Source organism: Pezoporus wallicus, unplaced genomic scaffold, assembly GCF_028554395.1.
Source record: "Pezoporus wallicus isolate ANWC-B61680 ecotype Strahan unplaced genomic scaffold, APGP_CSIRO_Pwel_v1 contig_6484, whole genome shotgun sequence".
In the NCBI taxonomy this organism is placed as follows: domain Eukaryota; kingdom Metazoa; phylum Chordata; class Aves; order Psittaciformes; family Psittacidae; genus Pezoporus; species Pezoporus wallicus.
This window is the reverse complement of record NW_026638903.1, coordinates 1,487,815-1,513,898: the sequence shown is the minus strand read 5'-3', so window position 1 is coordinate 1,513,898 and position 26,084 is coordinate 1,487,815. Positions and strand designations below refer to the sequence as shown.

At 39.3% G+C, this 26,084-nt stretch overlaps 1 protein-coding gene across 1 annotated transcript in view; it reads right to left on the bottom strand.

Moving 5' to 3' along the window:
* Positions 1–20,661, bottom strand: part of SAMSN1 (SAM domain, SH3 domain and nuclear localization signals 1) — a 155,440-nt gene extending 134,779 nt beyond the window's left edge. The window contains exon 1 of the mRNA XM_057413025.1: positions 20,651–20,661. The gene's annotated coding sequence lies outside the window, so the exon portion shown is untranslated. The remainder of the gene's footprint in view (positions 1–20,650) is intronic.
* Positions 20,662–26,084: the final 5,423 nt, after the last annotated feature.

The following is a 26,084-nucleotide window of genomic DNA, read 5'->3' as shown; positions in this document are numbered from 1 at the left end:
ACTGAAGAGACTTTCTCTACATTAGAGAAATCAGTTAAGAACAGGAAGTAAAAAGAATTAATTTGGATCAGTAGCTGCACTTACCAGTCAGTTTGGAGTCATGCACGAAAGCAACAACCAAGATGCAGTTTAAAAATTGTACACAAGATGGCATGAGGATGCTCCACCAGAATTAGTTTAGTACTTGGTCCACCAACCCCAATGCCCTTATATGACTCCTCTGTTGGAAACAGAGGACAGGGGCTTAAAGAATAAGCTGTTTACTCAGAGCTGTACGATGGTTAACAAACATACATACAGTAACATCCTGAAACCACCTTGACCTTTAACCAAGATGTTCTGTAGTGTTTGAGATACAAGCTCATCTTTTGCAAGCACAGCTAACCCTATAGACTTAGTCTATAGGCTTTAAGAATGCCCTACTCAAAACAGAACCACAGGATATGTTAGGCAAAGTCTTGGATGTGAAAAGCCTTAATTTATATATTGCACAACTATAAATGGTCTCATGAGATAATTTTGAGAATCAAGTAGAGCAAAAAGGACGTAAAAATAATTGACTCCTACACTAGGATTAAACTTGGAAAATTAAAAAAAAAAAAAGAGCCTCTAGAAATACAAGAAAATTTGCTGTAACAAGAAAAAAATATATATGTACAAAAGAGTCAGCTTTGACCACAGATAGAGCTTCCAGACAAAGCTTATTGCAGTGCTCATGTCAAGCTTATGCAAGGACCACAGACTCACACAGAGCAGCTGATACTTAGAAAGCATTTCTGAAAGACACTTGTTTTTGCCAGTCATTGTTTCATATAGGAAGACTGAAAAAGACCTGAATTTAATGACCTCAAATATCAGCAATGTCAGATCAGACATGATAAAGGTAAATGAAAGTGTGAAGATTTGCTAAAAGATACAAATGGATTGTGCCAAAAATACTGAGTACAAGCACATGGGGACTGTCTTTTATCACATAAAATGCTAAGCTTTCAACAGAAACAAGTATGTCCTCTATAGTTTTCGGCAGTAATAAATTTGTTAGTTGTTCACCAGATAGTAATTTTCTTCAAAGCCGATTATCACTATAGACAGATTAAATGACAAGACTTGGAGACTTCAGGAAACATATGGATTTTTATAATAACAGCAAAAACATTAAGTGACTTACTCACATTTAATTCCCTGTGAGGGTTATAAATTTAACAGAAAAAATAAGGTTATTAACTACAGCAACATAATTTTCCATGTGCATCAGTGAACTGTGTAAAACATCTGAAGGGAAACTTGCTACAGAGGAGATTACAGGCTAGATACATCGAGAAATTTTGCACTGTCCTTGCCTACCTATCCTTTAATCAGCTCTACTTCACATCACTGAAACATAAAATAGAAGTGGTATTTAATTGGTTTGGAAACATTTTTAATTGGAGACGAAGGAAGGGAAAATCTGCAGGGAGATCAGTACACCAGAAAAGTCAAGATTGGTGAAATGAAATCATAAGGCACCTTAACCTACACCATTATTTTTCACTGCCCCTAACAATGTAAGTTAAGGACATGTAACACCCTGCACTTGCAAGTGTGCTTTTGTGAGATTTGGACATCCATGACATTTGGACATTAATTACAAGGTCAGTTTATGGAGCTACCACCCACTCCAGGCTTTCCATGACCTCTATTCTCATCCCCAGTTCATACCCATTCCTTGGGTACCTAAAGGCTGCTGATACATGGGTATGTTTCGAACACCATTTAACCCAGAACTGCACTAGGTCATCTTGCTTGGTCCTGAGAAACTGCAGCATCACTCCTAGCTTTAATTAAGGGCTAGTACTAAGAAAGAGACAGGGACAGGAAGGGACTTCTTGAGCTAAGACCACATTTGTGAAGCTATACCTTAAGCATCAACAGGTTAATGTTGGTCAGAAAAGTCTGGTCAACAAAGGAATTTAGCTAACAAGGGTCAGCTCAGCTTTAGGAGGCAACTAAAATAAGACCCAACCTAAAACCTGAACCTTGCAGATGGTGGCAGAGAGCCCTTGGACTTTATACATGGAGGCAGGGCACACTGAAGCAGGAAACGTTCTGAAAACATGCAGGGATTTTGGCATCCTGCCCTATTCCCTCTCAGGAACCGCTCCACAGTCCTACTTGTGCTTCCAGGAAGAGTAGGATTAGTCCTTATTTCTCTTCCCCTAAGTTAGTTTGACTGGAATACATCTCTGGGATGTGGGAACCCCCAGTTCTTAAATCTAATCTGACTGGAGAAGGGATTGTAATCTCCCTGAAGATGACACTACCACTGACCTTCACTTACTTTTAGACAGACTGTTGTCAGTCTCACTTGTCTTGTTTGTACACTCTACTCAGATAATTCCCAAGCCAAGGACAGGCTTGTTAACACTGTCCTGGGCAACTCTAAGTACCTGTCTCTGCCCAGTGTTTGCTTCAGAAAGGAAAGTCCCTCTGAAAGTGAAGCCTGGCATGACATAGGCTATTACCTAACTGCTTCTGTAGCTTGAAGTACATGTACTGTTACCAACCACAAACTCCTATTCCTTAAAGATTTCCTGAATTGGTAGGACCATTGAAGAACCTGTTTATCTTTACTTTGATTTCATACTTAGCTGAAGGTTCAACATTACCCAATGATTAGATTGAGAAAGGCAACAACCCAAAACTTAGACAAATTTCTGTATCATACCCTTACTAATCAAAGCAGAACTGGAACAAACTTTTCTTCAGAGTCACAAATGAGATTTGAATAAATCTGTACTTCAGTGGGATACTAAAACAGCTTGTCATACTTAACTATTACCATTACTCATTAATTAAAGCCTGCATAAAAGTGATGCAAATAAGCAGAAAGTTTTCCCATTTATGCTGAGGGGTAAAAAATTATCAATTGAAATCAAAGCAGCACAAGAATACCAACTTGGATAAGAGTTACCTACTCTCACATCTAGGCACTGCTCTTGAATTTGCTGTCTCTCCACAGAACTTCAGCAAGAAGGAATCGTCAGGGGTCTGACTTCAGTTTGTACTGTCTGATCGATGCATTTGAACCAGGATAAAATACAATATAATTGGCTAAAGGTATAGCTAAAGAGCACCACAGAAAGAAAGGTGTGAGGGTGGAGGAGAAAAGGCATAAAAGAGTCATACCTTACAGTCAGCTCCTAGAAACCACTACTCTCCAAGGCTGCTCCTGAAGGAGTATGATTTATGCAACTCAGGGTTCAGGGCAAAGGTATAATTGTAGGCTGTCCTCCTGTAGCATAGAACCTTTCAGGCAACTTGCTTCAGTTTTCTTCTTGTTATACTAGCAATTCCCAGACTTTCAGCTGAACTTCACTTAATTAGTCCTCCAGCTCTAGCATAAAGATCCCCTTCTTCCTCATACCCTTTCCAGTCACTGAAGTACAAACTCAGGTATCTCCCATTCTTCCCTAATGAAGTACATTCTATGTAAACTTTATCTGCAATCTGTGTCCCTGCTCTTCTTTTCCAGAAGCTATCAACACTCCTGAAGTCCATATAGGTCGGTCTTCTGCTAATACTCAGAAGTAGGAAACAGCAGTCCAGAAAAAATCCTACTTACTCTTCCTTATGGCTCCTCTGCTGTGGGAGCTGTGTAAAACAGAAACATCCTGATTTATTTTCCCAGTTCTCTTTCCTAAACATCTGGCTTCTCTACTATTGTCTCCACCAAAGTTATTTCTTAAGTCCTCATTTATTTTGCTGTCCTTCTCTGAAGAGTCTTTGAAGGTCTCTCTCATCATTTTTGCTTCTGATTCTCCTTTTCACTTTGGAAAGAGAGAGTACAATTCTCCTTTCTGGAGCTATGTTTCACCCATGACAGATATCCCCTTGGAGTCATGCCAGTGTCAGATCATCCACCTGCTGAGCATTAGAGCCATACTACTCAATTCCCAGTGGCAGCTAGTCATCTTTCCAGTGCTTTCTTTTAAAGAGACCAAAACATGGACTTTTGCCTTAGACCTTAGAGGCTTTAAAGAAAATTGCATCAAGAGACATGACTGACAACTTAGGTAGAGTCTACCTTTAAATTAGTCACCTAGACTGAGTTAAAATAAATGGATCAGAAAAAAGCGATTCAGCAGCAATTCATCTCATCCAGAAATAGATATCTAAATATAATTAGGTGATCTGCACTCTGAAAGCTCTTATTTAGCACTCCAAAAAAGCTATACACACTGACTAGCTTAGATGAATACGTCAAAAGATGAATACCCCAAATTTAAACAAGTTTAAAAAGAATGGCAGCCAAAGTAACCTTAAGAGAAGAGGAATTCTACCTCTGTCATCAGAATTTCCTGTTTTAGATGACTGATAATCTTATTTCATATTCTTCCTTCAATCAGCTTTGCATATAATTCTGGAGATGGCAGAAACATTTGAAATGTTTTAATTGTTCAAGGAGAATAGGGACACATTTTTTATAATTGGTTTTGGCCTTCTTTTCCACTAGTTCTGTACACTACTGCATATGAAACAGTGGTTGAGTACTTGTAAACACATTCACTGGTTTATGCCTTTGTAACGATCTTTACTCACCAACAGATGTCTTGTGAGTATACATGATACCCATCTGTCCCACATACCTTTGTAAAACACAGAAGTCAAAGGCTGAGTGCTCTCACCAGTGTGGATATACAAGGTCATTGCTAAGATGTATTGTTGTTATTTTTAAACACATTTAGACATAAAAGCTGATTTCAAGGCACTTATGCAAAAATGCCTATAGTAAGTCTAGATGCTCTGCAAATGCAAGATTTTTACAGTGCATATATAACTCGGTTCCCAAAGTCAACTCCCAAAGTTGGGAGTTTCACTAAGCATTTCTTGAATGATCAGAAGCCTAAAAAACATGACCCTTGGAAGAGTATAGAATAAACTGGGCTTGTTTAGTCTAGAAAATTGAAGACTAAGAGGTGACATGATAACAGCTTTCAAATATGTAAAAAGTTGCTATGAAAAAGGAAGAAAATAAACTGCTCTTCTTATACACTGTGCAGAGGACAAAAAGTAATGGCCTTAAATTGCACCAAGGAAAACGCTTCACACTAGGAAAAGCTTTTGTAAGGGTAGACAGACTGCCTGGGCTGGTCATAGAATCCTCATGCTGGCAGTTTTTAAGGAAAAATCTGTCAGGGTGGTTTATGTGGGACTGATTTAAGCAGGGCAGGGCAAATGACTCTTCAAGATCCTTTCCAGCTTTTTTTTTCTATCAATTTACAACTCATTGAGAAGTGGCCTTATGTAAAACCTAGTTATCTTCTTGGAAAATCTTACTATGCTTTTTATTCATATATTAACATTATCACATTTCATTAATTAGCATATTTCATCAGACAAATACAAACCTGGCCGTAACACAGAATAAGAACTGTTGCCACCTGTTTGATGAACATAGAGCAATCAGTGCCCATGGAGCTCAGCAGCTCTCAGCCCGCTTGCCTCCCTTCTGGGAATGCTCAGACAGCTCAACTAGGCTGTCAGATAAAAGCTGCTGTCCCAGAGAAAATATATATAGTTCTCTGATATTAGTATGAGAACCCCTTCTACAAAATCCTTGTGATGCTCCTTCTGCATTTTTACGCTCTCCAAACATCCATTATAATTTCCATAGCAAATTTCCCTGAAATTGAAGGCAAATACATAGTACAAAACAGACTGTTTACACTCATACAAATATCAGTTTGTTGCGTTCTTTGTTTTGCAAGCATCTCTAGTTTTGTAATGATGAATTTGAAGGGTAGAATAAAACTCTTTATGCCAGGCACAGCAAAGCGCTCTGAATTTAGAGTGAAAGTATTCTACTGTGTCTTTTCTTAAGAAATGGATCACATACAATTCAGTGGTAGAAATACTGTCTCTTAACCTAATTTTATAATGCAATCAGACTGACCTCTCCTACACACGGTAATTGGAAATAAAAAAGAGGAGCCTCCAACAGACTAAACAGAAGCTATCCTGGTTTTTAATCAATAGTCCTATTCCCACTGGCTATGTATTTCAGTTTAGAACATTGTAATTAAATATAGTCACGAGCTGCACTTCTTTATGAATGAAATCTCTTACTTTCATAATATATACACTAAAGAAATACACTATAAACTATTTGCTGCTAAAATCCAATCATGATGATTCTAAACAAAATAAAAATGTAAGGAGTCTTTAAATTTTAAGGAGAAAATCCCTCTAATTCTGCTGGTAAAATACTTTACTGTCGTGGGGTTTTTAGGTTTTCAGAATACTGGAAAAATATGAGTAGTATTGTTCAGACAAAATGTTGCATATTATCAAAACATATTATAAAATGACACTTAAAATGAAATTCAAGAGCCTAAGGCTAACTGATATATTCAGCCAAGTGGTCCCACTGATTTCCTGTAGACCTACATACAAGATTAAGGTGAATGGGGTTTTAGTCCATTTAAACTTATTTTCTTTCGAAATATGTAGGTTTAAAATAATTCATAAAACTGTTCAAGCCCAAACAGTAATACTGGAAAGTTCATGTATAACCTACCATTTTGCCTCCAGGCAGTTTATGAAATTGTAATTAGAACTATTATTGCTTAGCAAGCACACGCACAGAAGTTCTAAACGATTTAGGAAACATAATTGCATTTCTAATGAAGTTTCACCACTTTGTGTAAATAAATGAAACTATGATTTCTTCTTAGAAGTACAAGAAGAAAATCCTTGTAATTTTGCTATTTTAAAAAGGCTAAAAAGCCATATGAAAGTGCTATGAGGACCAGAATATCTCCATTCTAATCCTCAGTGTTTAGTAGCACATCTGCAGTGACTCTGCCCTGCATAAAGATATCCTTTTACCCTTGACTTTATGGCAGGCTAAAGTTAATGGGCCAAATGCATCCATTGAATAAAATGGTCTTACTCCAAGGATAAGTTTGGCTTACCATTCAGAAACACAACTGAGAGCAGCCTAGAGAACTGTAGTCATAAGAAATAATTCTACATCCTGGCACCACCTCTTAAGAATGTTGCTTGCCTTAGATACGTATGCAAGGTCAAATGTGCAAGTTAGAATGAACAAATGTTGTTTTCAAACTATTACTTGTTGGTTTAGTAAGTGATATATTGATTTACTCAGTTTCTCAGCTCTAAGGCTCTCAGAGCCAAGTATTTCTTACTAAGATATCAATTCTTTAAGTATTACACACATAGAGATATCCTGTACCTACACATGCACAGATTCCCTAAAAGAAATTAAATGGATAGCTTTTCCCCAAATTAGACATATTGTAGGCTGGTTTCTGCCACACTTATTACCACTTTAATAATACTGGAAATTAAACAGAACCTTTTACCAGGTGTGTGTCCCACGACAGAATTTATTCAGTCAAATGTGCCACAGGTACCCCCACTGAAAAGTGTTCAGTAGTCTGTCACAATGGAAAGTTCAAAACACAGAAAGTGATGCCAGCAGCAGCTGCTTCTACTTTAGAAAAGAGAAGCGTATAGAATATTTTTCCCTCACTCTCATAACAAAGGAACCAATGGATATAAAACTGCTTATTAAAGAATAATGCAGCATTTAAGCGGATGTCTAACTTATGACAAATACACGTTTGTTATTTGTGCATCGGCTTAAGATTTTGTATGACAGATGCAAAGTTCAGAAAGAGGTTTTTCTTCTTTTAATGGAAGAGAAGAAGCTTCTGGAAAGAGTTTGCAGAACACATTACAGGGTAAAAGCACCATCATGCAAAACTTTTGGTTACATGGGTAAGTGCAATCCTTTGCTCAAAATGCAAGGCCTTGAGGGCTCAGTTGTAACATGGACTATGCTGCATATATTAGAAAGCAAGCTGATATAGAAGATCACCTTATGGAAGAATAAGCTTAGCTGAATGTTCAACCAGTAGACTTCTAGGTCTCTTGGAGTTCTGGAAAATCAAACCACCAGAGGCTGTGCTGTGCCATGATAATGCAAATTACACATATAACTCTTTTTGCAAAAACAGGTTTATAACAAACAACAGTAACATACCAAAGATCTTAGCAAAAGATCAAGTGACTTACCACAATATTATTTCTTTTGATAAATATATATAGATTTTGTAGACTGTAAGTAGTTTTTTTACTATATTATAAAATGTTTGTTAAACTACTAAAATTTTTATAACAATTAATTTCTTGAGTGAGTGGAACAAGAAATAAAGGTCACACATAGACCTCTGAGATGTTACACCCTGGTTGTATCTCTGTTAAAGATTTTGGATTTCAGTGAACAGCAGTTCAACCTGATCTTCTTGGAAAAAAGGCTTTCACAGCCTTCAGATGCGCCTAAGAGACGTGTTAGTAGGAGAGGGTCTAATGAACATACATTGGTAAATCAGATATATTCTAGGATACAGGTCTAATGTTTATATCTCGGAGCCAAAACGGAGAAAGAAAACTAAATATATACAAAGAAAAGATGCCTTACAGTGGGAGACAATTTAACTTATGTTTTCTAGCCAAAAGATCAGGAGCTGATCTGATTGCAGTTAAAATCACTTTACTTGGGAGCAAGTACTTGAAGCTTAGAGGATCAGCACTTCAGCAAAGGAAGTCATAAGAACAAAAACAAAGGCTGGGATCTTAGGCCTAACTAATTCCAGTTAGTAATAAAGAACGCTGTTAAAAGTTAAATCAGTCAGCACTCGTGCAGGGATATGGTAGATTCTCCCCCCTGTGATGCCTTTGTGAAAAAGCTGGTTGCCCATATGGAAGCTGTTCCTCATTTAGTACAAACTATTTGGCTTGCATCAGAAAGCCCTGCACAGCCCAAGCCAGACAACAGCACAGAGGTGAATGTGTCTAGACCTCTTCAGCTACCCCAAAACCTTAAAAATGTTCACGCTACCCCCCCCCCCCCCAGTTATTATTAAACTACAAAAAATAGTATAATTAACTTTTTACATAGAGAAAAATCTCAGCAACTGAGAAGCGTATTAGAAGGGTTTATGAACTGCTCCCTCTTCTGCCCATGCTATCCTTGCAGGCAGGTCCTGCTTTCAGTCTTGATTTCAGTTACTCAATGATTTTCTGAGTGATGCAAAGCCTGTGAATCCCTGCTGTCGCATCAGAAAGTGTCGCTATTTTTCTGAAGAGAGCTCTATGGATGCTCTCTCTCCAGCCAGCCTCCCTGGGACTCTCTACCCCGAGCAGGTTCAGCTGCCCATACCATCAAGAGCAAAGATACTTTTTCTCCCAGGGTTTAAGCCCAGACAATTAGAGGAACATAATTCCCCTTTGAACAACATGAAATATATGTATATGCATATTGCATACACTCACACACAGAAATTTTGTATATGGATATTAGACTACTTGTCTGGTTCATAAACTATGTATGTGTGTGTGTGTGTGTACATGTGCCTTTGATCATCAAGAGATGAGCCAGATGAAACGTGTCATTCAGGTCAGACCAAATGGTCTCAGGGCTGCTTCTGGCTTCTGTTGTTGAACTCTCATGTAGCTTGTCTCTCTATACCTCAAAATTTTGTGGAATTTGTTGCAGTTTGAGTGAAGAAAGAGAATCTTTTCTTCTAAAAAAAGCTTAAAAAAAGACACTTCTTCAAACTTATTTTCTTTAAGCCAAGAACTCCAATTGATATTGCTTATTGTTACATGAGACTGCCATGGCAGATTTACCAGCATTTGAATAAATAAATCTGAATAATTTGTATGTCATCAGACACTGGTTAAGACATGATCCATAACTTCTTATGTATTTAAAATCATCTGAACACTGTTGTTTATGAGGTGAATTAAAAAGACCCCTTCGCTAGCGAACAGTCATCCCTCAGTGGAACAGCCACTCAAGGAAATGCTATACAGAGGTAGCAGGACTATTATCATAATTATATATGTAAACTTGTACACAACTATCTGCGGTGGAACACTGAACTATTTTTGTTTTCTTGTCTGATCAGAGAGCACTGCCTCTTCTACTTACTTCCCCACTGGAAGATGGCATTTCCACTGAACCATGAACCCTCTTTGGCATAACAAATGTTCCTGGATGTTTCTCAGAATGTGTCATAAAGTGAACATTCTTTGTCTACTCCAATTATATCAGTGTTGTTCCCTTCTTCTAGCTGTCATTTGAATATCTTCTGTCTTCAGCCTTTCTTCCAAGCATTAAGGCCTTTCTTCCTGAATCATTATATTTGTTTCTGATCATACGAAAGGGTCACCATGCTGCATGATGAAGAAAGGGGAGGTTGCCATTTACTCACCCTTTGTTATGTCTTTTACAGGGAGAAAGGATCTGATCCTGCATTACTAGAGGACCAAAGGTCATCCAATGACCTCAGTAAGCATTTTTAAGTCTGACACAGGGCTCGGGAGTAGAGAAAAGGTGATCTGGACATTACAGCAATCGTTTTCCTATGTAGGGGATATGGAGACTAATTGCAATTTTTCTTTACTTCCCCTGTACACACATGCATTTGAACAACAGCTCTGAGACAGCTCCAGTGTATTATTGTAGTTTTCACTGTAATGGTTAGTTAGCACATACCACTGCAGTGTACGAACAGCAGCTCCTGAAACTCCCTGCTGTGGGGATAATGGCAGTCCTGGCAAAAGGGATGCTGTAGCCTGCAGGCTCACAAGGGTCTGCAGAGCTGTGTGACAAAGAAGAAAAGAGAAGCAGGAATAACTCTTCTGTATATTCCCATAGTCTACATCCCTAATATGAGGAAGACTGAACAGAGTGCAGCGTTTTAGAGCCAGCCCCTCTCAGCTGGGTCCAGTAGCCTAGAACATGCCATCTTCACTGTGCAGAAATCTCTTTTTCCCTGATCCTGAAATTTCAAAATTAGTTGGGAACCTTGCTTTTACACAGGGCAGAAGCATCATATAGGGGTGCCTGACCATCCCCATAGGCTGAGAAATGGCCCGTGTATCCCCCATACACTGCAGAGAAGGAACTTTCCCTGCACCAGCCTTGGGGAAACCCAGCATGTGGCAATATAAGCTTCATAGTTTATCTTGCACCTGCCAGGGTACTTCAGTACACACAGCTCAAGCAAACTCACCCCTCCTCTGCACCTCTGACACCCCGAGCCCTCAGGTTCCTGACTCAGGCCCTCTGCTTTATCCTGGTGCACCTTGACACAAAACGAACCTGTAGCAAAACAATGGGAAGGTTTATTTTATTTAACCTGGTTTGAAGCCAAGGTTCAGAGGTATGCATGCAAGGGTTGGAAACAAAAAGGCTACAGGAAAAACAGAATACAATCATGCTTGCAGTACTTCCTACTCATTAAGGATATTTGCCCAAAACATAGTCCTTGGACTGCTGATCACTAATTTCCATATGCTTCCCCCATTTTCATCTCCTAGCATAGATTATTTCCTTCTGTGCCTCTTTGACAGCTTTTCCTGGAGATTTGCACTTCAGAGGCCCCTTCACATTCTTTCCCTTTTTGCTTTATTTCAGATTAAGCACCCTCCCACAGGCTCCTATGACAAATACGCATCCATGAGAACATTTGAGCTCAAAAGCATCCCATATATCACATACTATGAACTGTATGGATTGTCCCTGTATTTTGTCAGACAAGTCCAGACATAAGAATGAGACTTCTGGTGAGACATATCTCAAAGCAGATGACTCCTTACGGCTCTAATTTCCTGTTAGTTTTTGGAGATTTCCAGAGAGACCAGATAACTGGTAATACCTCCATAAGAGGTACTGCATAAACTCAGTTATTTCTGTTTGAAGTAAAGCTATCTGCTTTAGATAACATGTATTTAACAATACTTCAGGCTTTAAATTGTTTCAATTGTTAATTTATCTCATTTGTAATTCCCATACTCAGACAGCTTCCCTGCATAGCTCTGGGTTTATTTCCTTGTTTTTTGGAACATCCGAAGCATCTGTTATATTTAATTAAAATAAAAGGAATATGTTAACAGTTCCTCTGTGTGAGATATTTCTCTAACATCCTGCTTTAAAACTACAGAGTCATTGCACATACTCAATAAAAGACCTTTCATTACTCAGTTTTGCATCGTACACCCTGTAAAACAGGGAGAAAGTGAACTCGCCAGAATATTGAAGGTTTCAGCCTTTCTAGAAAATGAGCAGGCTCCCAAAGCTGCAGGCTTAGGAAAAGGCCCTTTTCATGGAAAGGATTTAGACATCAATACAGCTAGCCCTGCGCTGCGTTTCCTGTGCTGCCAAGGTTATGATACGGCAGCTAGAATCAACATAGAGTCAAACTGCAAATTAGATTACAGAGCTGAAAATAATTAAGCAATAACGATAGAGGACCAGGGTATTTCCTGGGGCTTAATGACCTGCTGGGAGGAGCTGAGGTCTTTAATGTTACTTTCAGCTAAACATCAGGAAGAAAAGTGCTACAGTATTTTTTTCCCCCAGCCCTTGCATGTACAAAGGGCAATGCCACTCTGCTGCTACTCCCAGAGAATTAATGTTCACAGCGCTAGTCAATCAGATTTATTTATTTACCACCAGACACAGTCTGGGGCACTGTAGGTCCCTGTCTATGCAAAGTAATTGGAGATGAGACAAGTGAAAGAAGACTGCCTTGGCCGGTTTCTCTTGTATAGGGGCAGAGGGATTAAATCAGTCGTCCACTGAAAGCTTTCCTGCTGTACAGCATGGGGTGACTCTAGTCAGGTCTTCTCCTCTCTATACCAAAAATGTCCCACTGTCTCTTCCTCATGCACCTCATATGACTTTTCTTTCAGTCCCCAGAAAGCCTCTGATTTCTCACATTTGCCTTCCCAGCCAGCTCTCTCTCACTCTCCCCCAAATGTCTCTCATACCTTCCCATGCTGAAGGCTAGCATTTTCCTGCTTGATATCCCACCTCTCTCACAGGACTTTCCAGCCCCTGTTGCCTCTTCCTGCCTCTCCTGGGAGGTTCCTGGTGCTAGTACCCACAGCTGGCTCTCTATACATCCTCTGTGGGGTGCTCAAGTGAGCATTTCTCCCGTCATGGCTAATCCACTCCCAGTGCCCCCCAGTTCAGAGGAAGCACGAAGCCAAATAACCCAATTCCTTCCTTGTGTTTGCAGTAGAACCATATCTGTAATTTCAGCAAAGAATGGTATTACAGAGGAAGACACAGCTAAGACATGCTATTTATTTTCTCTTCTGATTTTGCTGCCATTTACAGTCTTATGGTTAGTTCTGTGCAATAGCTAGAAAGCAGATAAAATATATATTTATATATTTTAAATATATAAATTACTTATGAATATAAGTAAACAATATCTGTTCCAGCTTCAGTTAGTGTCAATGAAGAAAACCACCTAGCATGCCAACACGAATAAGACTCCACCCAAATACTGTTTTTTATCCCTAATCAAAATAGTTAGTCTGCAGACTTAATGAGGTACAGTCATCTCTTGTGCAACTGTGCTGGAGTCAAGGGAGTCACACTGGGAATGGATTTGGCCCATTCTGTGGAAAACAGAACTCAAAGGGCAGGATGACCTGATTTGCACAAGAATGTAAATACAGTGGTAGAGTATTTTTTTTTTAATTTATTTATTGTAATCACTGAGCTGCAGAGTAGTAATCTAATTTCTAGACCTGGGTTTTTGTTCTGTGAGGCTCAGTAACGTGAGCCCAAGATTTTCTTCATACTGTATAACAAATCAGTAGTAAGTTGCACATCAAAACATAGATCAGAATCTCTTTTAACCGAATTATTCTTTTAAGATCAAAATTATTAAGTACTTTTTACACACCTTGATCGACAAAGTGCTTCACAAACTGTAGAGCAGAAATCTCATTGACTCTTCCTGAAGTGCAGCTACTTCTTTAACAAAAACTAGCAGCTGTTAACACTCCACAGCTGTACCAGACAAAAACCTGGGGCATAAAATGAAGATGATGACTCTACTTATCCAAAATTGCAAGTGAAGTGTAAGTAGGTAGAAAGCATGGTAATAATCCAAATATAGACAGTAATACGCTGCCACTCCCTTGCCAGAAGTGGGAGATTGCACTTACAAGGACATCACCCTTATTCAAAACCCCTGCAGATCTTCACCCACTAATGTCAAAAGCAGTCTTCAGCTCTGCGCTGCTGCAAAGAGAAGGTCACAGTATCTAACTGCATTAAAAAGAAGATGCCAACTGCATCTTTGTTTTAGAGCACTTCAAACTTTCCCCAAGAGCATCTTCTAAAACTGGTTTCCTTAACCCATGAGTTCTTGCAATTCAGTGATGCAGCAGTTCACAAAAATTCAGCTTCTCATGAACAAATTGGTTCCTATTTCCCTCTTAACACCATCCTCTTCCTCTGTTGGCTAATTTGGACGCTTAATGGAGGTGGGACTGATGGAAACTCCTTTTCTTATTCTCCAAGCCCTCCAAAGGAAAATGAATTGCTCAGCAATAATGACAGCCCAAACAACAGAATCTGCCTTCTTTCTTCCTCATTAAATCAGTTATCTTAGAGCAACATAGACACCGCATTAAATATTGGCATGCATACTACTAAGTAGGTACTCTAAATGCCCAATAAATACACAATACTTCATCTTCCAGCCAGCCAGGACTGCAGGCTGCTAGTATCACAGAGGGTTCTCCAGTAACTTCAACACTTTTGGACTACATTTCTTTTTAGTTTTCAGCCTCAGCTATAACAGCAGCCTGCTCTATGATTGACTAAAGTTCACATTAACATGTGTCATCTCCCGATACAAATTACATAACATGGTATTTTTCCTGGCTCTCTTCAGATCACAGTTGTCATAAAAACTTTCAATAGGCTCACAAGTAGAGAAAATACAAAAGCCCAGTAATGTTTTCATCATCAGAGGCACAAGCTCCCTAGCTGGTCCTGCAATGTAGAATATTCCTTTAAGTTCTCTCTTCTCCCCTCCCCAGTGGCCCTGAGGCCCCCAGAGAGACCTTGTTCTTTCTCCATTTCAGTGACAGACATCCCTTAGTGGGGGTACCTAGCCATTAAGCAGCCTGTTAAAAAATCTGCCTGTCACAATAACAACAAGAAGAAAGAGAAAATTTGCCTAAGATCCATGCAATGGATGAAAATGTCCTTGCATCTGTCAGGTTGTAAAGAAGAAAACACCTTACAGCCAAAAAGAGAAAACGGGGGAGCAAGGATGCCATGCTAGCAGGTGAGAGCAAAGGCTTTTTGCTTTTTGTCTCCCAGGGACAGGGTAGAAAGATATACATTTCTCTGTGGGTTTTGTTCCTTCCCCTCACTTGTTTATGCACCTCCAGTTGACCTGATTATGTCAATGCCTCCTGAAACTCGTTATAACAACTTCTTCCCACTGCAGTGGCACTTCTGATGAAAGCAACATTGAGCTGACCCAGGGAGCAGCAGCAAATTCCTGGAACTGGCTGCAGCTCCTGTGCCACTGTGAACTTTACAGATCAGGATTTGCTACCCTAAAAGGAGAAAATGGCAGTACACTCGAGGAGAACACATTGCTGTGCCCCGTTGCCACCAGGGAGAAAAGGCAGGCTTGGTGTGGTCCTAACTCAGTTTTCATAGAGTACTTTCTGCATTCTTCCTTTTCCCTTTTCTTCATTGGGGAAGGCTGTTTACACTAGATATATCAGTGTTAGAAACAACAGATGAAGTTTTTTATGACATTAAAAATTACCCTTCTTCAGGGAACAGGGTACTTGTAAACAAGAACATCTTAAAAACACATGCGTTTTGTTAAAGGTACTGTGTATAAGCTAATAAAGCAGGCATATCAAATTTACAACTGTGACTAGCAACGATGAGGGGATTTTTTTGCTAAGGTGGTAATGTGCTTTAAAAGGAGAGTGAATCTGCATTTCTTGGGAGGGAAAGCTGGGGTACAGCCAGAATGGTGACTCCTCATGTTCTTTCACTGGGTCAGACTCTCAGCTCCACTTTCTGATTCTGTTGAACTTTCACTTACTACAATTTACTTCAATTGCCTTAAATAGTGAGAAGTTAGGAAAAAATATTTTCGTTTGCTTTCTCTGACTTCCTCTTGGACAATATGTGATGTTGGACAAATATTAATTCAATATAATGATATCTTTCCAGAACATAATAAGGGTCCTTTTTAGGAGGAAGTGAAGGAGGAAGTAAGCCTTAAATTTTGGAACTACTAGCAGCAATTTTTCGGTAGTGCAGAATTAGTATAATCTTTTGCATACTATCTGTGACCACTGATTTTATGGTACTTTCACCGTAGTCACAGACCGCTGTTTTGTGCTTTGATTTGACTTTTGTGACTTGTCAAAAAATGAAGACTTGGTGATGAGTAACAAGCATTCAAAATCCCACACATACAAACAAGTACTCCTTCAGTACAGTATCCAGTGGTCCTAATGGACTGGTGACCAGTAAGATAGGATTTGAGGCTGAGATTTTAGATCAACGCAAGTTCCTGAAATACTCCCAAAATGTCTTCCTGTACTTCTGATACAGTTCAGTGGACGGACTGAAATGTGTCAGAGGAAAAGCATTGTATCAGGTGAATAGGCTATGCGCTTATGCTTTAAAATTCAGCTGCATATTTTTGTATTGATGAGTGTGAAAGAAAACAAAATTTCATAAAACTGAAAATATGATCAGTTGTGGTTCATTCATTTCCTATTTTATGTCTTAACTTGAAGCCTGAAGATTTCTTTTGCTATTTGTTTTCCTGTTCACTAGCACCCCTGATTTAAAGTAGTATTTTTCTCTAAAATAGTTATGTGCTTTTTTTGCCTCACAGCTCTTCACCAAGGAACATCAGGAATAACACATTTTATTATCTGGCTTTTGCTAGGCACGAGGCATGAGACAAGAACTCACTTTGATCTTCATTCTGTGTAAGAAGTCCCACTGCTGAGAGTGAAAAATAAGCAACTAATAAGCAACTTGGACATGAAGGTGAGAAAGGCTATTAATGTGTCCCTCCTTTTGTATAGTTCTATAATTTATCTAGTGGACAGTAATATGCTTTCCCTTTCTGGCAAGAAAATACCATCCAAGGGAGGAAGATTTCTCTGCCAGTAGCCAGTTAGCCAACAAGGTCTGAAATGTCATTGTTAAACTGATTGGGATGCTGCTCTGTTAAGCTGTTGGAAATACAGCTATGGCACAAAAGAAGCAAACAGAAGAGAAGTTGTCTATCACAGTGCTGACTCATGAGAAGTTCAGCTTTATAATATGAGCTTCAATCTTAAATTTAAACTTTCCTTTGAGTTGTAAACCAGTAAGTGTTTGGTCCCTTCTCAAACTTGAGGCATGATGTTCTTAACACCTGTAGCTACAGATTAACCCTACAGACTTACTTAAATTGAACAAAAAATGAAACAGAACAAAACCAAACCTTTTTCATCTTACCATAAAGATGATGAGTGTGCAGTCTGTTGCTGATAAAACTCCTCATACTAAACCTATTCACCATTTTGTCCTTTCATCCTTTGCTACCAAGTCTCAAATTTGATTGCAAAGAGTTATCAGCAAGGATCATGTCTTCTTCATCCCTGTGGACACTCAGATGTGTTCTCTTCAGAGTCATAAAGTAATAATGAATAACAGACTCACACATCCATCAACTGACCTGGCATAAGTAGTAGTCACTACAGACAAATCTTTGCATATTATCAAACTTATGTATAATCTAAGAAAGCAATGGCTAAGGAACAAAAGTGAGCCCCAGGTGAGATTTTTCAAGCTTGCCTTTGAGAAACACCATGAGGTCATGAAAATACATCTTCAAAGGAGCCTGATTTCAGACTGTCAAGGAAACACTTTCTGGATCTGCAGTATGGCTCTTTTTTGTTGGCTGAGCTTTCTCCTTGTACTCTCCTTGCAACCACCTGTCCTGTCTGGTACTTCAAATCAGGGTCTTTGCAAGGCTACATGATTCACTTGGTGTGAGGGGTGAAGCAGGTGAAATGGCCCATCAGCAAAGAAATGCTGCAGGGGAAAGTTTTCACATGATGCAGTTCCACATACTGATGTGGTATTTGGCTCTCAACTCATCGGTCACTCACAGCTGTGCTCAGACCAGCCAAGGGCAGCTGCAGGCAGGGCAGAACTGTGAAATAAAAGGATAAGTGCATTCACTACCAGTTTTTACCACTGTTACTATTACCCTGACTGATTGCACATGTTTAAAGCTAGGCTTGGCCTTTCCGTTTAGCCCTAGTAAGTAGAGTGCTATCCCCCTAAATGCCCAAGCAGGGTTTGTAATTCAGTTACATCTCCTTTCTGTCCCTCGCCTTGACAGAATTTAAGCTGCAAGTACCCCTTTGCAAGGTAGAGCAGGTTTTTAACTCCCTTCCTTCCATGGAATACATTTCAGCCTTGATTATTTGGCTTTGAAGGACTCAAGGGCAGAGTGTGTGGGATGTGATATTTATGAGGATTCCTCTTTCATTCTCATTTCAAAATGCAGAGCCAGGTGAGAATTTTGTTTCCCAATTTTTATAAGCTCTGTCTATTACATGCCCACTCAGAAAAAAAGGGAAAAGAAAAGCTACCCATGATCAGCATGAGAGCAAGATAGTGACATATGGGCTGGGTGGAGGAACTGAGAAAGAAGCTTTGACTTTCTAAACCTTATCCTGACATGGTTTCATCCGGAAGACCAGGTAAACCATTTAACTTCTGCTCTCCATCTCTATGCAGATGATAATAATTATTTGTCTTCTATTTTATCTGGTCCATAATCCCTTTATGTTCAATTCAAGAAAAAATACAGTGCAGCTTTGTCCCAACAATATTTTTCTATATCATACAGTTACTTCCTGCAGAGTCGTATATGAGTGCTAAGTATCTCTATTACAAGGATTTTCCTGCTTGCATCTCTATCTCCACTAAAAGCTGAACACATTCCCCATGTTCAGGAACCAAGTCTGCAAAAACAGGTGAGACATCTCTTTGCTTAAGGGACAGCAAGTACAGATGAGTAGACTTGAGGTTCTTGCCACAGAGTACAGCTGCTGTTGATTTTTCTCTGTGGCCAGCGTTGAAATCTAAAGGAAAGCACAAATTCAGTGCTTCCACACGATAGATGAGTTTCCAAAGGTCTGATAGAGGAAGGCAGCCCTAGCGTTTAAGCATATGTCTAATTGCCTTCCTTAATCCATGCCTGGGAACAGGCGCTGGTACTTTCTCACACGAGTAGCTCTGCAGTACACAAACTCATGCATATGTTGACACTCTCCATCCATCCACATGCACACATGCATACACACTCATGCTGATTTTACATCTTCTGTTTCTGTGTATGAACTGTGAGTTTGCAGGAGGGGCTGGTAGCAAGGTTTCCCAGTGCTTGTTATGATAAAAACCCTGCTATTAATTGCCTGTAACTTTGCCAAACTTCTCCTGTCTAGCTCCAGCTGAAATCTGCTGTGCCAACTATATACCACAAGCTAAGTGCTTTTTGGAAAACCTCTGCATTAAGCCAGTTCAGACAGTTCAGCAATCCAGATCAGTGAAAAATGCACTCTTGTGTCTATGCTGAAAAATATCAAATCTGGGGAACCTGCTAATAGAGATGGTCTCACTAACCCCAGACTTGCAGCAGGAATTTAACTTCTATCCAAGAGTGCTTTTTGTCATCCACGTGGAAAAAAGCCCAGTTTGGCCTAGTGACGAGGCTTCGAAGCCTCCTACCTTGCAGTTGAAAATCTGGAAAATCTTCAGAACTAAAAGTTGCAAAGGGAGCACAGGAAATCCTGCCCAGCACCAACCACTGGTGCAGCAAAGGTTAAACCTGCTCAGCCCAAACATGGGGCCTTGCCATGTTTTTCATACTCTCCCCTGAAGCCAGGGCACCATGAAAGGATTCACCCTGCTCTGCAAGTAGAGCACAGGAAAGGTGTTTTTTATAAGCATATCACTCCCTTTCTTTCACTGTGCCCTGAAGAGGAGGCCACATCCCCATCCAGAAGGAAGGCACCTCACTGGCCAGTGCTCAACAAGACCCAGCTGGAGGCCTCATGTAAGTTTAAATCTACATTTCAGAAAAAGAAATTTTATGTGCTTTCTTAACTGAAGTATTCTTCCCTCCACTATGATTTTTGACCAATAGCAGTCTACTCATAATTTCACTTTTCCTGCATATAAATAGCAGCCTTAGTGCTTTCCTGAGTCAGGACTTCATAGACACAGACCAACACTTCTTTCAGGTTCAATACAGCATATTTAATTCAGACTTGCTGTGACAGTCCTAGCCCAAGCAGGAAATATTAGATGCTGATCACAAACCACAAGGAGGCTTCCAGCGTGGTACGTGATCTTGGTCACGGAGGCTGACGCCTGCTCCCTGTTGCAATGGCATCAGATGCATCTGCATAGGCATTTCAGTCCGGAACAGGCAGTTGCTTTGGAAGACATCCCTCCATCACTTCCACTTCTTGCCCACCGGTTTGCACTGTTGGGCAGTCACAGAGCACATGACACAGATTCTTCCAGGTTAAAAATAGACCAGAAAACAAACCTTAGGAGTACTTATGATGTGCTCCTGCCACTATGGGTGTTATGCTCATGGGATTAGACTAGAGGTAGTCTGAAATACACCTTCCACATGCATATAGCACGAGTTTTGGGATCTACAACACTAACTGTTTCAGTCTACAGATCTACTTCAATTGCATCACACTACCTTGTAATGTAACCAACATTTTTAAGCAGTAAAACCCCAATGAAAGCCAATAGAAACCCAGGCTAATCTGGTGCCTTTCCAAGCATTTTTTGCCAAAAATTTCAAACTTATCTCTTTTAGGGTACTTTTCATAGGGCATACAGGGTGATCTCCTAAAGAACTATTTGATCTGTGTATTTGTTTTAAAATTTTGGGGGATATTTTTTATCAGTGTTCAGCTGGCTTTAATCAAGAGGTTTGAAAAATATTCCAAATTCAAAACTTTCAAGATGCATGCATCCATACTTACCATAACATCTAGACAGCCTGGAGATTCTTCTGCTAATCTTCTAATAATCCTAATGCAGCTATTTTATGCTATAGCACATCTGCTTCCAAAAGACTTTCTGCATTTTTTTTTTCTGATTGTGAAATGAATTTGAACACTTTCCATTTACATGGAACACTTCTGAGTTCCTGTTGGACAAGACAAATGATTGCTATGATTTAGCAATCATTTAGAACATTTAGGGAACCATAAGAAATAACATCACTTGTGTCCTTTCTTTTCTTATAATGAAAAAAAAGAAGAGAGGATACCTATTATTGACATTCTTCTCCAGATGCTTGCAGCTTTCTCTTACAGGAAATATTTTCATTCAATATTCTTTGCATTTATTTATTTATTTTTGCTAAGTTCTTTTATCTCTGACAACATAGATTCAGGATAATTCTGTTTTACGCCCCAATAAAACTGATGCTAAGAGGTTTAGCTTTTACTGCTTCCCATATTTTTCCCCAGACTACTTCATAGTAAATAGTATCCCTGATAAACAACTGACCACAGATGATAATCATCTTGCTGAGACAAGAAGCACAGATTTTATTCTTTCATTTATGTTATAGCCATGGGAAAGTACAATTTATGTGTTCAAATACAGAATTCGCAATGCTACTTCTTTAATTATTTTCTAGTCAATAAATCCATAATCTCCTGGGCTTCTGAGTATTACTGTGTTTAACGCTTGAAGAAGTAAAGCCTGATTGAATAAAAAGATAAAATACCTCCGCTCTGTAAGGAAAATTTTGCTAAGGGGGAACACTAAAATATTGCTGTATGTCCTAAAGCTAAAACCCAACACAGTCTGAATTACAAACCCTGCTGCAACATCTGACAGATTCATGGCCGTTTCTCCCTTTTGCTTGACTACTGTACTTGCCAGTTCCTGGAAAATAGTTGTCTCTGTCACTTTTGTATCTAAACAATATCCCCCTCGAGTTTTAACTGCTACACAAATAGAAATATGACATAAGGAACAAAGGATAATTTTGGCCTGCTGACATTTTTTCATGTCCATGGGTTAAATAAAGTTAATAAGAGTTTACTGTGCCTACCACTTGCACACTAAAAATGCTCCTCAAGAGGTTAAAAGTTCAAAGTTGAGTCAAAGTCTGCCCTGCCTCCACTCTTCCCTTTTAATTATCTGAGGTCAGGAAGTTAATAATACCAGAAATCCCCAGTAGAGACCTCTTGCTCAGTGTATGAACTTTAAACTTGTTCAGCTTTTTTCAAAGGGTAAAAAGTTCAGTGAAAACACAGTGGATTTTCACTCTGGTCTCCACCAATTCAACCTCAAGGGTTAAAAGTTTAACTGTAAAAGAGGAACCTTTGTTCTCTGAGCTACATTTACAGAGTTCACTTATTAAAAGGTAAAGATTTCAAACAGCAGCTAAAGTCCAAAGTGATTCTTTTCCATAATGATGAAAATATCGCAATAAAAGACAGTCCTTTGATCTGTTATCGCTTCCCTCAGAAGTGACTGTCAAAACTTATTTTTCTCTTTATTTTGAACTTTGGACGAGTAATGGAGCCGCATGGGTCCCTAAGGCCACGTATATCTGTTAAACAGCAACATGCTGCATTTGTGAATTTGTCCTACATTTTTCAGGCAGACAGTATCTTTTCCCTACTGGAACATTTACAGCAGATGTTTCTCCACCAGGACTTTTTGCACAGTTTATTTCACACAAGCTCAGGTTCACAGTTCTGTCAATGGTGAATGTGTCAAGTATAGGTGTTTTCATTATCTTCATTCTAAAGAATCAGATCCCCATGCTGACCTATCAGAAAATATACAAAACAGTTAATCTAAAATATATCTGCTTTTATATAGCGCAGTTCAGATTTGTGCTATGGGAGTTCCCTGATGGGTATTCAATAGGTGTGAAGAGACTGATACTAATTAGTGTGGGTCAAAAGGTTTCCAAAAAGAGGAAAAGCCAACAGAAATGTTACTTTTGTTTTTAATATCTGTTCCATGTTAATGGCCAGGATAAGCATTTATGAAACTGAAATAGGAAATGCCCTTGGCTTGGGAGATAATAGATCACTATGCACGAATTTGGGATAACCACAGTCTCAAAATCCAACAAATTCTAATTTGGGCTCTCTTTAGGGAATTTCTCATAATGTGAGTTTTGGATTGCCATGGTGTAAGTGGTCTTTTTATTAAAGATCAGCTTATTAAAGTTCAAATATTCCCAGAACAGTTCAGTACTGCTTCATTTATAAAGAAGTTGAAGATGAGCATTTTAGTCTTGCTGCATCCACAAGCAAAAATCTTTCACTGGGTGCCTGAAAGGGTTGCTTTGACCAATACCTGTGACCCTTTTCTTTGATACAAAGCTCAGCAAAACCAAAACAAGCTTTCACTTCAGCATGCTTTAGATCTGACCATCTCATTCTTAGAACATAGCTGAAGGGTTTTTTTCCTCATCCTGCTCTACCTTCCCCATGCTGTGGAGGACAATTGAGTTTTGAGAAATGAAGTTTTAAATCTAACTCAGCTCTAGAATTTCCTTCACTGGGATGTAACCCACACTTTGCATTTCCAGGACCTTTTCATAGAATAATGTTGACTACTGTGTCTATGAAGTAGTATGCACTTTGTGATGGACCTGCAAATCTTCAGTATTTAGAAGCTTGCCCTGCATTACCGTTGTCATTTTTAGTTCTCCTATAGATTATGCATGACCTTATTCCTTTTAACCTATCAATCATTCATCAAGCACCTCTACAAGCACCTCTCTTTTACCATTTTGGTCACTTGTTTACACTGTCTAATGCAGACTAGAGGAAAAATAAGTTTTTGTGATTATTTGGAGAAACATTTTGTCCTTTGTGATCAGCAATTGACTCCAGCACATGAGCTGATTTCAACTGAGTTCAGCAGGAAAGCTTTACTATTTTTGGCAGAACTAGTTCACTAGGTCCAGCAGTCCTAAAGTTCATCTAATGATGGTAACCTTACAAAAGGTTCTAGTTGGCTCAGCCAGCTATATTTAAATCAGTCTCCCCAAGAAGGTGCTCGGTACTAACTCTGCATGAACTTTTTAGCAAGCTCTGTTCAAACCCCCAAGCTCACAAATTAACAACAGATTCTGTAGGTTATAGGCCATCCACATAGAGGAAAGGATGACTGAATCTGATTATGAAACCATTTATGAGACTTGCAATAGGTAGCATAGCATAATTTTTTACTGGAAGAGATCCCTTTTGGATGTAATTGTCATTTTACTCAACTAATTACAATTATGCTTAATAAAAAAAAAAAAGGAAGACTGTTCTATACAGCTGACACTGACAATATTTGTGTAAAGCATGACTGTTCTACAAACATAATCTGAGTTCAAGTGATTCCAGGACCAAATTGAATACCTGGCAATCAGACCTCCATAAATTATCATTTTAAATGAAGCATATGTTTTCAGCTTCAGCGAGACACTAACAATTCTACTTGACTTTTGCTTCGCTATCATTCTCCACATAAGCCCTTTTGCTTTTAACTATAGCTGTTCCATATCTCAGCTCCACTTTTCTACAGTCTAACTCAAACAGGCTTTTTCTGTGTCTTAATCTTCAGGCTAAAACTTAAGTTGTCATTTTTATTTGCAGTAAAATAAACTTCATGGGCAAAACTGCTAACACCTACTGTCCTCTCCTGACGCTGGGTTGCTGGGGTTTTTTTGACAGTACAATTGTAGCCACAGAGTTCAAAAGCAGTACTTCAGAGAGTTTCATTACTCATCTCTGCCATCGTCTCACCCCTTTCATGTGCTTGCATCTATACAACAGCACTTCTGAGTGCAAAATTCAGCCTCTGACAACTAGGGTAGGAGAAGTGCCTTCTAGAACAAGAGCTGTGACCCATGAGGACCACAAAGTTCCACCAGGTAGAGTAGAGGATTATGCTTCCCACCTGCCCTCCTGGCTGGTGAAACAGTCAAGTGTTTCTGCTTTTCTGTTTATTTCATTTTACTGCTCTGTGCATTATACTATACAGGAGTTGTGGTAGTTTATATGCAACCACACATTCAGATCTGTTGCCTCTGCATCAAGGGCAATGACCTCCCACTGAGGAATGGGGAAGGGTGCTAACCTTTGAAATTACACCCAAATGAGTCCCTGGGACTTGTGAGAATAACCCTGAATGACATACCATACTGAAGGGAGGGGGAAGGGAGGAGGGCAGGTTTTAGATGTTTTCATCATCTCTGCACTTTGTCAGGATGCTGTGGTCTGTTTCATTTGCAGTTCCTCTTTGTAATTCTCTGCTAAGTCATTCCGCACCACTTGTGCTCTTTTACTGTAAGCCTAACTGACAAAGCTCTGCCCCTTGCCCTACAGGAACATACTGCCATGATAGATACTACGGAAAATCAAAGTAATGTGAATGTCTTTCCTACAAAGAAAGTTCTTCTGGAGGAGCCGCTCCTCATGACATGCTCTATATGAGAAGAGAAGGAGAGAACATAGAGTCAATCACCATGTGCCACAAAAGCCACCCACAGATCGCACATAATCTGGTTCTATGGCCCCTAAGTTTAGACCTAATGGGTCATTTTTTTATAAATGGATCTTTCCTCATAATGTTACCCCTGTTCATCTGAAATGGAAACAGCCAACAAAAATAGCTGGGTGCCTGCTGCCTGCCATACATTTCACATGAAACCTGTAAAATATCAGGCATTGAATAGCAGACTGCTATCTACGGACAGCTCTAACAAGCAATTTGGTTTCTTATTATTCTTTTATTGTAGCATTTTCATGGCTATTATTTTACTAGACTGGACCCACTTAATAAAAGGGTAATATATCTTGTGAGTGGATGATCAGATTATCTATCTGATAGCTACAGACAAAAGTGATGTGAAGAGAAAGAGCCTCCCTCTGCACCCAAATCCTTCTACAGGTGATTCATTTGCAATCTCTGTAGCTAAAACCAACAAATCTGATAGGGAAAGGTAAGATTACTGTTAATTTAATTATTTGCTAATTCAGAGGAGACAAAAATCTCATCTTCCCTTATGAGTACAAACTGAGCTCAGTGTGGTGTGCTGACTGCCGTTAGGCCCATGGTTACACTCGCCAAAATTTTGTCCCATGTAACC